Source organism: Helianthus annuus, chromosome 7 (assembly GCF_002127325.2).
Source record: "Helianthus annuus cultivar XRQ/B chromosome 7, HanXRQr2.0-SUNRISE, whole genome shotgun sequence".
Lineage (NCBI taxonomy): Eukaryota > Viridiplantae > Streptophyta > Magnoliopsida > Asterales > Asteraceae > Helianthus > Helianthus annuus.
The window spans coordinates 45,639,434-45,650,805 of record NC_035439.2 but is presented as its reverse complement, the minus strand read 5'-3'; positions in this window follow the sequence as shown (position 1 = coordinate 45,650,805).

The window sequence follows — 11,372 nt, the reverse complement described above, 5'->3', positions numbered from 1 at the left end:
GTATGCTTGGTCCGAATTTTATAAGGGTATGCTTGGTCCGAATTTTATGAGGGGATGCATATGGTCCGAGTTTATGTTGAAATGCTTGGTCCGAATTTTGGTTGGGATGTTTGTCCGAATTTTTGTAATGCACACACAAGGTCCGAGTTTTGTTAATATATATATATATATATATATATGGTCCGAGTTTTGTTAATATATATGGTCCGAGTTTTTGTTGATATGTATGATCCGAGTTCTTGTTGTTGTTCGGTCTGAGTTTCACCAAAGGACTAGAGTCCGAGTTTGATGTGTGTGCGTGTAGTCCGAATTTCATGTATATATATAAGTGCCCGAGTTTATTGTAAACACCAGTATTAGACTGAATGTTAACACTAGAGATCTGAGTTGAAAACCCTGTATGAAGAACACCTTGCATGTTACTGTATGTTACTGTATGATACTGTGTGAACTGTATGTTACTGTATGAATGTGCAATCTATATCATGACAATCTGTAAACAATTATCACACGGAACACAGTTGTTTGGACACCAAGGAATTGTAAACCTTAATTGAACGTGAACACTTACATTGAGTTTATGTGCAATGTACCTTAGGTCGTGTGTGTCACACCCCTTTCTGCGGCGGAAGCACGAAGTGTGATCATGAAAGGTTCTCATTGCATACGAAAGGTAAACATACTACATGCTCATGAAAATAACTTCAAATACCATAACTTGAAATCATAAGTTAGCGTTTACAACGCGAGTTAACATAAAACATTGTCTTAAAAGGTTTACACTTTATTTAAGGACAAACACAAGCGACATCCACGAGCATAAGAGAGACCACGCGCACATCCATCCTAGTTACCTGAAATACATGTGAGTTTTGGAAAAACGTCAACATAATGTTGGTGTGAATTCATGCCGTTTTGTTTTGCACTTTTGTATACTTTGTATGAAAACATATTTTGTGAATAAATCGAGTTTTCATAAAATCCAGTTTCATGTGTACACCACGTACTCATGTATGATTCAAATTCTTCTAGAGTACCCCACGTACTCAAGTATAATCCATGCTTTTCTTGAGTACCCCACGTACTCAAGTATTCATCAAGTTTTAGAATGGTATGAGTTTTTATGTAAATTAAGTATTCCTGTAGGTATCAGGGTTGTTAATGGGTTGCAAAGCCATTAACATGTGACACGACATAGGAAGTCACCAAACCTTAGGCATTTAATTGGTATATTCTGAGACACAAAAGCACTACTCGATACTCGCCCTCATCGAGAGTGTGGCTGCCCGGCACCCGTTAGATCTAACCTTTTGTTCTGCGGTCTAGGTATATTGTTGATTAATGGTGCTTCTGTACCCTATTCGTGACACGATTCCTCGCATCATTTTTCATAGCGCATCCTACTTGGTACTCGTTTCTCACCAAGCGCGCTTCTCATATTCCTATTTCACAACACACTTGGTACTCGTTCTCACCAAGTGCGCTTCTCGTTTTCTTATAACACACTTGGTACTCGTTCTCACCAAGTGCGCTTCTTGTATTCTTATATCGCTACACACTTGGTACTCGTTCTCACCAAGTGTGCTTTTTATTATCATACCATTTGTTAAACATAAAAATATCTGTAACATGTATTTCACCCCCGAAGTTATAAAACTGAAAACAGTTAAGAGAAAAGGGGGAGCATGAACTCACAATTTTGCGTTCCTGTGCGTCGTAAACTTCACCGGGTTTGCTTATTTAACGTCGTAACCTATACGCGTTTTCTTAACGTTAGTCACTAGACTTGCGTCGCACAAGTTCAGTCACTTACTTTTGTATTCGTATTGTCGTGTTAAAAAATATTTCATATATTTTTTTTTAACTAAGTATCTTACTTATATTATTTTTCGCAAATTAATATAAGTATCTTGTGTTTTGCACTTTGCACCCGAATTATGTGTCTTGTATATTGTATGTGTATTTTCATGTTTATACTCCTCATGAGTATTTAGTGTATTTTTACGTCTTAATACGCTAGCACGTATAACACATACTATATACACTTAGCACAGAAGTTGGTGATAAAATAATATATATTTTTCTCTCAAAAATATACATACTTATATCCATTTTTATTCTTGAAGAAATCCTCATTTCTTATCACCAAAAATTAGGGAAACCTTGGTAATACTCTTAAATACATTTTTAGGGAATAAGTTTCTCAAAAACTTATATTTTTCTAAGTATCAAAATTTATAAAAATTTTGGCAGAGTTTCCCCTAAAAATGGAGGTTTCCCATGTTTTCAAAACATGTGTTTATTTTCTTTTAAATCGTCAACAATCATCAACAACACTTATCAACAATAATCATCCACGAATATTTCTAATTTCTCCGTTTCATGAACTTGGTTATTTACTAAAATTGTGTAGTAACTTACTAGCACATTTAGTAAGTCTTGTTATCTTTAAAAATAAGTTTAGTTTCTTAAAAAAACTTATTTTCAAAGAATATAAAGTTTCACAACTTCTAGTCGGTTTTTACGAAAATTATTTCTTTGTTAAAACTTTTGTTACGCAAGTGTCCATACACTTGTTTGTTCACAAAAATCACTTTTGTTTGTGTAAGATCCGGTTTAGAACATGTGGTTCCTTTTGACGCTTGGTCTTTTGAAAATACCACTTGTAGATACATAGATCGGCAAGTTTTAAACACTATTTTACAAGTAAAAATACTTTTACACAAGTTCATGTTTCTCGTGTGGTAGAGTTTCACCTTTTAACCCTTGTACCGTCCGAAACAAGCTTATGTCAAGATCTATGATCTTAACAAAGTCGGGTTAAACGGTGATCCGAGCTACCACAACGTAGATCGGGCCTAAATAATCCCACAAATCAAATACTACAACATTTACACATCATGTGAGCTTTTATCCATCATTTAAGTGTCTTTTAGTAGACTTTAATGTATCAAATTGCAAGATTCCAAGTTTTAACTGTTATCTATCATATTAACCACTCTAGATTAGTTCAAGAATGTGTTTTAAGTAACTCACCACTAGCTCGAGGCTAGGGAAGAATCTAGACGCGAATGTGGTGGATAAAAGCTAGAGAAAAAGGTCCTTCGTGCTCCGAGTGCACCAAGCCTCCTAATACGTGATCCTTGATGCTTGGGTATGCTTGGAATGGCTTGAACAAGGCTCGAAAAATTGATGGGTGATTAGGGATGTTTGGCCGTGAGCTTTCTAGAGGGAGAGAGGAGAGTTGTTTGGTGTTGTGAAGTGTGAAAGTTCATATGTGCCATCTCACGGTATTTATAGACATTCCAAATGGAATATTCCTAGCATATTCCTGGCATATTCCTGGAATATTCCTAGCATATTCCTGGAATATTCCTAGCATATTCCTAGCATATTCCTGGAATATTCCTAGCATATTCCTGGAATATTCCTAGCATATTCCTGGCATATTCCTAGGTTTTCTGCGTTGTCTGCGTTTTGCAGTGTAAGCACTGTGTCGCGTAGGAACTCACGGTACGCGCTTAAACTTGAAAAATAACGTTTTTAAGCGTTTCAATTTATTTTTCAACACGAACCTGATTAAAATAAAATTTTAATCATAACAGAATATTTGTGGGATTAAATATTATCCGAGCGGCCACCAACGTTCGTTTCGCAGTTTTGTCGTAATTAGTTCTGCACTTAAAGTGTGTTTCGGGTGCCTTTTAGTGCGTGTTTTAGCTTTCGTAACGACCATAAATTAAACCCTGATATGTACTCTTGGGTTTTAATGTACCTTTGTCGTAGGACCTACACCTAGGCCTCAATTCTAATGTCTGACTGCTTTCTGCAGTTCCGTTGACACAGTGTGTCTTACCGGTGAGTTTACTAATATTTCTGACGCAACGCTCTCGTTTTTGCATAAAGCAATATTTTGTAGTATACAACGTGCATGAATTCACTTGCTTAGCTTCTAATCAGTCAATGTTGACATTTAAGCTCATAATTGCAGTCATTAAATAATAATTAAAATGTACGGAAGTTACCGGTTTTGTGCCAGTTGTCACAGTCTCCCCCCGTTAAAAGAATTTCGTCCCGAAATTCAGGTTGAACTAACTCTCGCAGGAGTCTTCTTGAATAGGTGGGGATACTTTTCTTTGAACTGGTCTTCGCGTTCCCATGTATACTCGGGTCCGTGCTTAGAGCTCCAACGTACTTTGACAAGTTTCACACTGCTCCTCCTAGTCTTGTTGACTTTCCAGTCAGTAACCTCAACGGGTTGTTCTGTAAATCGGAGGGCTTCATCAATATGCACTTCATCCACCGGGATGATCACGTTTTCTTGTGTTGGACTCTTCTTCAGGTTGGATACATGAAACGTATCATGTACTCCATTAAGTTCTTCCGGTAACTCCAACTTGTACGCCACGGTACCAATTCTTCTCAAGATTCTGAATGGTCCGATGTATCGTGGGTTCAGCTTTCCACGCTTTCCAAATCTGACTACGCCCTTCCAAGGTGAGACTTTTAACAACACTTTGTCTCCCACCTCGAATTCTACTGATTTTCTTTTCGGATCAACGTAGCTCTTTTGTCGATCTCGAGCCGCCTTAATGCGTTCTCGGATCTGCGCAATCTTGTCGGTTGTCTCTTGAACAAGTTCAGGACCAACCATACGTTTATCTCCGGCATCTGCCCAACATAAGGGCGATCGACACTTGCGGCCATACAGAGCTTCGAACGGCGCGGCCTTTATGCTTGTATGATAACTGTTATTGTAGGAAAACTCAACTAAGGGTAGGTGAGTATCCCAGCTGCCGCCTAGATCCATGACACATGCGCGAAGCATATCTTCTAACGTTTGTATAGTCCGTTCGCTCTGGCCGTCTGTTTGCGGATGGAATGCCGTGCTTAGATCTAACTGAGATCCAAAGGCTTCCTGAAATGATTGCCAGATTCTTGAGACAAAGCGTCCATCTCTGTCTGAAATGATTGAGATAGGCACTCCATGACGTGCCACAATTTCTCTTAAGTATATTTCTGCAAGCTTTCCAGTGCTATCCTTCTCTCGGATTGGCAGGAAATGCGCAGATTTCGTCAACCGATCAACTATTACCCATATCATGTCGTGCCCCCTTGGGGTCCTGGGTAATTTCGTTATGAAGTCCATCGAGATTTGTTCCCACTTCCACACGGGAATCTCTGGTTGTTGTAGTAGGCCGGACGGTTTTTGATATTCGGCCTTAACCTTAGCACAGGTTAGGCATTTTCCAACACAGACAGCAACATCGCCTTTGAGTCTCGGCCACCAATAGTACTCTTTCAAGTCTTGATACATCTTGTCCGATCCTGGGTGGATCGAATATCTCGATTTGTGGGCTTCATTAAGGATGACTTCTCGTATGCCACCATAGAGTGGAACCCAAATACGCTTCTTGAAGTATAAGGCTCCCTCTTCATTTGGTGCCATGTACTTCAATGCACCTCGGAGGTATTCAGCTTTACGGTTCTCTCCTTTAAGAGCTTCTTGTTGTGCATCACGAATGCGTGCAGTGAGGTTCGTTCGAATGGTCATTTCTAATGCTCGAACTCTTAGGGTCTTAACCCTTTCTTTTCGACTTAATGCGTCTGCTACAACGTTTGCCTTTCCTGGGTGGTACTTAATCTCACAGTCGTAATCATTTAGCAGCTCGACCCATCGCCGCTGGCGCATATTCAATTCCTTCTGATTAAATATGTGTTGCAGGCTTCTGTGATCTGTGAAGATTGTGCATCGAGTACCATATAGATAGTGTCGCCAGATTTTCAAGGCGAATACCACTGCGCCCAGCTCCAGGTCATGAGTGGTATAGTTTCTTTCATGCACCTTCAGTTGCCTTGAAGCGTAAGCGATGACCTTTTGGCGTTGCATGAGCACGCATCCCAGTCCTTGTCGCGAGGCGTCGCAGTATACCACGAAGTCTTCCGTGCCTTCGGGCAGTGACAATATTGGTGCATCGCATAGCTTGTTTTTGAGTAGCTGAAAAGCTTCCTCTTGTTTAACACCCCAGTCATACTTCTTGTCTTTCTGAGTAAGGGCAGTTAGCGGCTGAGCTATTTTGGAGAAATTCTCGATGAATCTCCTATAGTAGCCTGCTAAGCCCAAAAATTGGCGAACCTCAGTTGGGGTTTTGGGAGCTTCCCAATTCTTTATTGCTTCTATCTTGGACGGGTCTACATGAATGCCTTTCTCATTCACAACGTGACCAAGAAATTGTACTTCGCGAATCCAGAATTCGCATTTTGAGAACTTTGCATAAAGTTTCTCCTTTTTCAGTAGCTCCAAGATGGTTCTGAGGTGTTGCTCGTGCTCTTCTTTCGTCCGAGAGTAAATCAGGATATCATCGATAAATACAATCACAAATTTATCGAGATATGGTTTGCATACGCGGTTCATCAGATCCATAAAGACCGCTGGTGCATTCGTCAGCCCGAATGGCATCACAAGAAACTCGTAATGCCCATAGCGTGTTCTGAATGCAGTCTTTGGTACGCTCTCCTCTTGGATTCTCAGCTGGTGGTATCCAGACCGAAGGTCGATCTTGGAATAATAGCTTGACCCTTGTAACTGGTCAAACAAGTCGTCAATCCTCGGTAGTGGGTACCGATTCTTGATCGTTAGTTTGTTCAGTTCCCTATAATCGATACACATCCGCATGGTTCCATCCTTTTTCTTCACGAACAAAACTGGAGCTCCCCATGGCGAGAAGCTTGGCCTTATGAATCCTTTATCCAACAACTCCTGGAGTTGTGTAGATAGTTCTTGCATTTCGGATGGCGCAAGTCTATACGGTGCCTTGGCTACAGGAGCAGCTCCCGGAACCAAGTCTATACGGAATTCGACTTGTCGTTGCGGAGGTAGTCCTGGCAGATCCTCAGGGAACACATCAGGAAATTCCTTCACCACAGGAATATCTTCAAGTTTCGGTTCCTCAGCCTTCTTATCTATAACGTGTGCTAGGAAGGCAACACATCCTTTCCTTAAGCACTTCTGTGCCTTCATGCAACTGATGATTCGAAGAGGCGAGTCTCGTTTTTCTCCATGCACGATGAGAGTTTCATCATTCGCCAAAGGGATGCGAATGATCTTCTCATGACAAATAACTTCAGCTTTGTTCTTGGACAGCCAGTCCATTCCGACTACCACATCGAAGCTACCCAATTGAATAGGTAAGAGGTCGATGCTAAAGCTTCGTTCACCAAGTTCTAGCGTGCACCCTCTAACTACTTCGCCCGATTCAACAAGTTTTCCATTGGCTAATTCTATGGAATATGGGATTTCTAATCTACTAGATTCTATTCCGAGCGTACGTTTAAATTCCACAGACATGAAACTATAGTCGGCACCAGTGTCAAATAATATGGATGCATAGTGATTGTTAACTAGAAACGTACCGGTGACCACGTTAGGGTCCTCGCGTGCGTCCCTTGCTCCAATCACAAATGCTCGAGCCTGAGCATTGTCTTTCTTTGGGCAGTCTCTCATGAAATGATCGTTGCTTCCACACTTGAAGCATCCTTGGTTTCGCCCTTTCCCGTTATCATTCCTGTTACCAGCACCGTTTCCATTTTGATTCTTTCCCTTACTCCAACAGTCTTCTGTTCGATGACCCAATCTACCACACTTGTCGCACCTTGGAATGCGACAAGCTCCATCATGATGATACTTGCATTTTTGGCACTTAGGCATGGTGCCTTGGTATCCTTTGGCCGAAGTCTTTGACTCCTTAGAGGGGTTGGTGTCACGTTTCTTGTTGGAACCCTTGTTGTTGCGAGTTACTTGATTCAGGGTCGAATGCTTTCTCTTCTTGTCACCGGACGACTCAACATGTGTCTCGGTCTTCTCTGTTGGGTTCAACGATAAATTCTCCATACGAACACAATCCTCAGTAAGACTGACAGCCAGAGTTACAGCCTCAGTGATTGTTTGTGGTTTGGCCGACGTCACCATGCCACGAAATTCTGGGGCCAATCCCCAAATGTAGCGTTCAACGCGCTTGAATTCGGGAGTCACCATGTAAGGAATCACCCTAGACAAATCATGGAACCTCCGAGTATACCCAGTGATGTCAGCTCCTACCATAGTCAAGTGCCAGAACTCTGTCTCCAACCTTTGGAGTTCGGCACGAGAGCAATACTTCTCTCTCATCTTCTCCTTCAATTCATCCCAAGTCATGCCGTATGCAGCCTCATCGCCCAGCGTTTGAACTTGCAAATTCCACCATGTCAGTGCTTCGTCGACAAACAGCCCAGTAGCAAAAGTGACTTGCTGATCTGCGGTACACTTGCTCATGCGGATTGTGGCTTCAGTCTTTTCCGTCCAACGCACAAAGGCTACTGCTCCTCCAGTGCCATCGTAGTTCATAGGTTTGCAGTCGAGGAACTGCTTGAAGGTGCAGCCTTGAACTGCGTTTCCACCAGACGAATCTCCATGTCCGTTACGCCTGGCACTGCTTGGCCCTCCACTGTCTTGGGTACGGTTCGCCTCGTACTGGGCGATAGCAGCAGAGATTCTCTCTTCCAGTAGAGCGTTCAGCTCTTCAGCAGTTTTTGGTAGTGGGGGAGGAGGAGGTTGATCATCATTGCGAGCATTCACAGCTTTCCTGGGTGCCATGTTCTGACAGAACATAACACAGCAGGGTTAGGCATTTGTTTTGACGTCGTCATACTGGACAGTAGTAGTATATATTCACAGGTATATACCACATAATTAACATCAAATAATTATTACTCTAGCAGAGTACTTAGTAGGCTTGTACTGAGGGAATCTATACGTGACAAGACTTGCTGTGATTTCTGTGCACTGAATTCCATAATTATGTATGCATCCATAATTACGTAACTCCTTGCACAGTCCGCACAGTTCGTTTCATCCTCGTATCTCTTCCTTCAGATGGGCCATCGTTGCAGGTAAAGTCACGTATACCTGTGACATCCTACATCTAGTATATGCTAATTATCACACATAATTTGCAAGTAATTTCTCAGTTAAGACAAGTGCTACTCCTGTGCACCCTAAGTCTCGTAGTGTCTTTTCTAGACTCGTGTAGTCAGTTTCAGGTAGTGGATGTCGCGGGACGTTTTATGCAATGAAAACTCTTTGAAAATTGTTTTCGTGATAGGATCCTAGAGATTGTAGACTAGACTCGAGAAGGAATCCTGGTTCACTACAATCGCAGCTCTGATACCAATCTGTCACACCCCTTTCTGCGGCGGAAGCACGAAGTGTGATCATGAAAGGTTCTCATTGCATACGAAAGGTAAACATACTACATGCTCATGAAAATAACTTCAAATACCATAACTTGAAATCATAAGTTAGCGTTTACAACGCGAGTTAACATAAAACATTGTCTTAAAAGGTTTACACTTTATTTAAGGACAAACACAAGCGACATCCACGAGCATAAGAGAGACCACGCGCACATCCATCCTAGTTACCTGAAATACATGTGAGTTTTGGAAAAACGTCAACATAATGTTGGTGTGAATTCATGCCGTTTTGTTTTGCACTTTTGTATACTTTGTATGAAAACATATTTTGTGAATAAATCGAGTTTTCATAAAATCCAGTTTCATGTGTACACCACGTACTCATGTATGATTCAAATTCTTCTAGAGTACCCCACGTACTCAAGTATAATCCATGCTTTTCTTGAGTACCCCACGTACTCAAGTATTCATCAAGTTTTAGAATGGTATGAGTTTTTATGTAAATTAAGTATTCCTGTAGGTATCAGGGTTGTTAATGGGTTGCAAAGCCATTAACATGTGACACGACATAGGAAGTCACCAAACCTTAGGCATTTAATTGGTATATTCTGAGACACAAAAGCACTACTCGATACTCGCCCTCATCGAGAGTGTGGCTGCCCGGCACCCGTTAGATCTAACCTTTTGTTCTGCGGTCTAGGTATATTGTTGATTAATGGTGCTTCTGTACCCTATTCGTGACACGATTCCTCGCATCATTTTTCATAGCGCATCCTACTTGGTACTCGTTTCTCACCAAGCGCGCTTCTCATATTCCTATTTCACAACACACTTGGTACTCGTTCTCACCAAGTGCGCTTCTCGTTTTCTTATAACACACTTGGTACTCGTTCTCACCAAGTGCGCTTCTTGTATTCTTATATCGCTACACACTTGGTACTCGTTCTCACCAAGTGTGCTTTTTATTATCATACCATTTGTTAAACATAAAAATATCTGTAACATGTATTTCACCCCCGAAGTTATAAAACTGAAAACAGTTAAGAGAAAAGGGGGAGCATGAACTCACAACTTTGCGTTCCTGTGCGTCGTAAACTTCACCGGGTTTGCTTATTTAACGTCGTAACCTATACGCGTTTTCTTAACGTTAGTCACTAGACTTGCGTCGCACAAGTTCAGTCACTTACTTTTGTATTCGTATTGTCGTGTTAAAAAATATTTCATATATTTTTTTAACTAAGTATCTTACTTATATTATTTTTCGCAAATTAATATAAGTATCTTGTGTTTTGCACTTTGCACCCGAATTATGTGTCTTGTATATTGTATGTGTATTTTCATGTTTATACTCCTCATGAGTATTTAGTGTATTTTTACGTCTTAATACGCTAGCACGTATAACACATACTATATACACTTAGCACAGAAGTTGGTGATAAAATAATATATATTTTTCTCTCAAAAATATACATACTTATATCCATTTTTATTCTTGAAGAAATCCTCATTTCTTATCACCAAAAATTAGGGAAACCTTGGTAATACTCTTAAATACATTTTTAGGGAATAAGTTTCTCAAAAACTTATATTTTTCTAAGTATCAAAATTTATAAAAATTTTGGCAGAGTTTCCCCTAAAAATGGAGGTTTCCCATGTTTTCAAAACATGTGTTTATTTTCTTTTAAATCGTCAACAATCATCAACAACACTTATCAACAATAATCATCCACGAATATCACTAATTTCTCCGTTTCATGAACTTGGTTATTTACTAAAATTGTGTAGTAACTTACTAGCACATTTAGTAAGTCTTTTTATCTTTAAAAATAAGTTTAGTTTCTTAAAAAAACTTATTTTCAAAGAATATAAAGTTTCACAACTTCTAGTCGGTTTTTACGAAAATTATTTCTTTGTTAAAACTTTTGTTACGCAAGTGTCCATACACTTGTTTGTTCACAAAAATCACTTTTGTTTGTGTAAGATCCGGTTTAGAACATGTGGTTCCTTTTGACGCTTGGTCTTTTGAAAATACCACTTGTAGATACATAGATCGGCAAGTTTTAAACACTATTTTACAAGTAAAAATACTTTTACACAAGTTCATGTTTCTCGTGTGGTAGAGTTTCACCTTTTAACCCTTG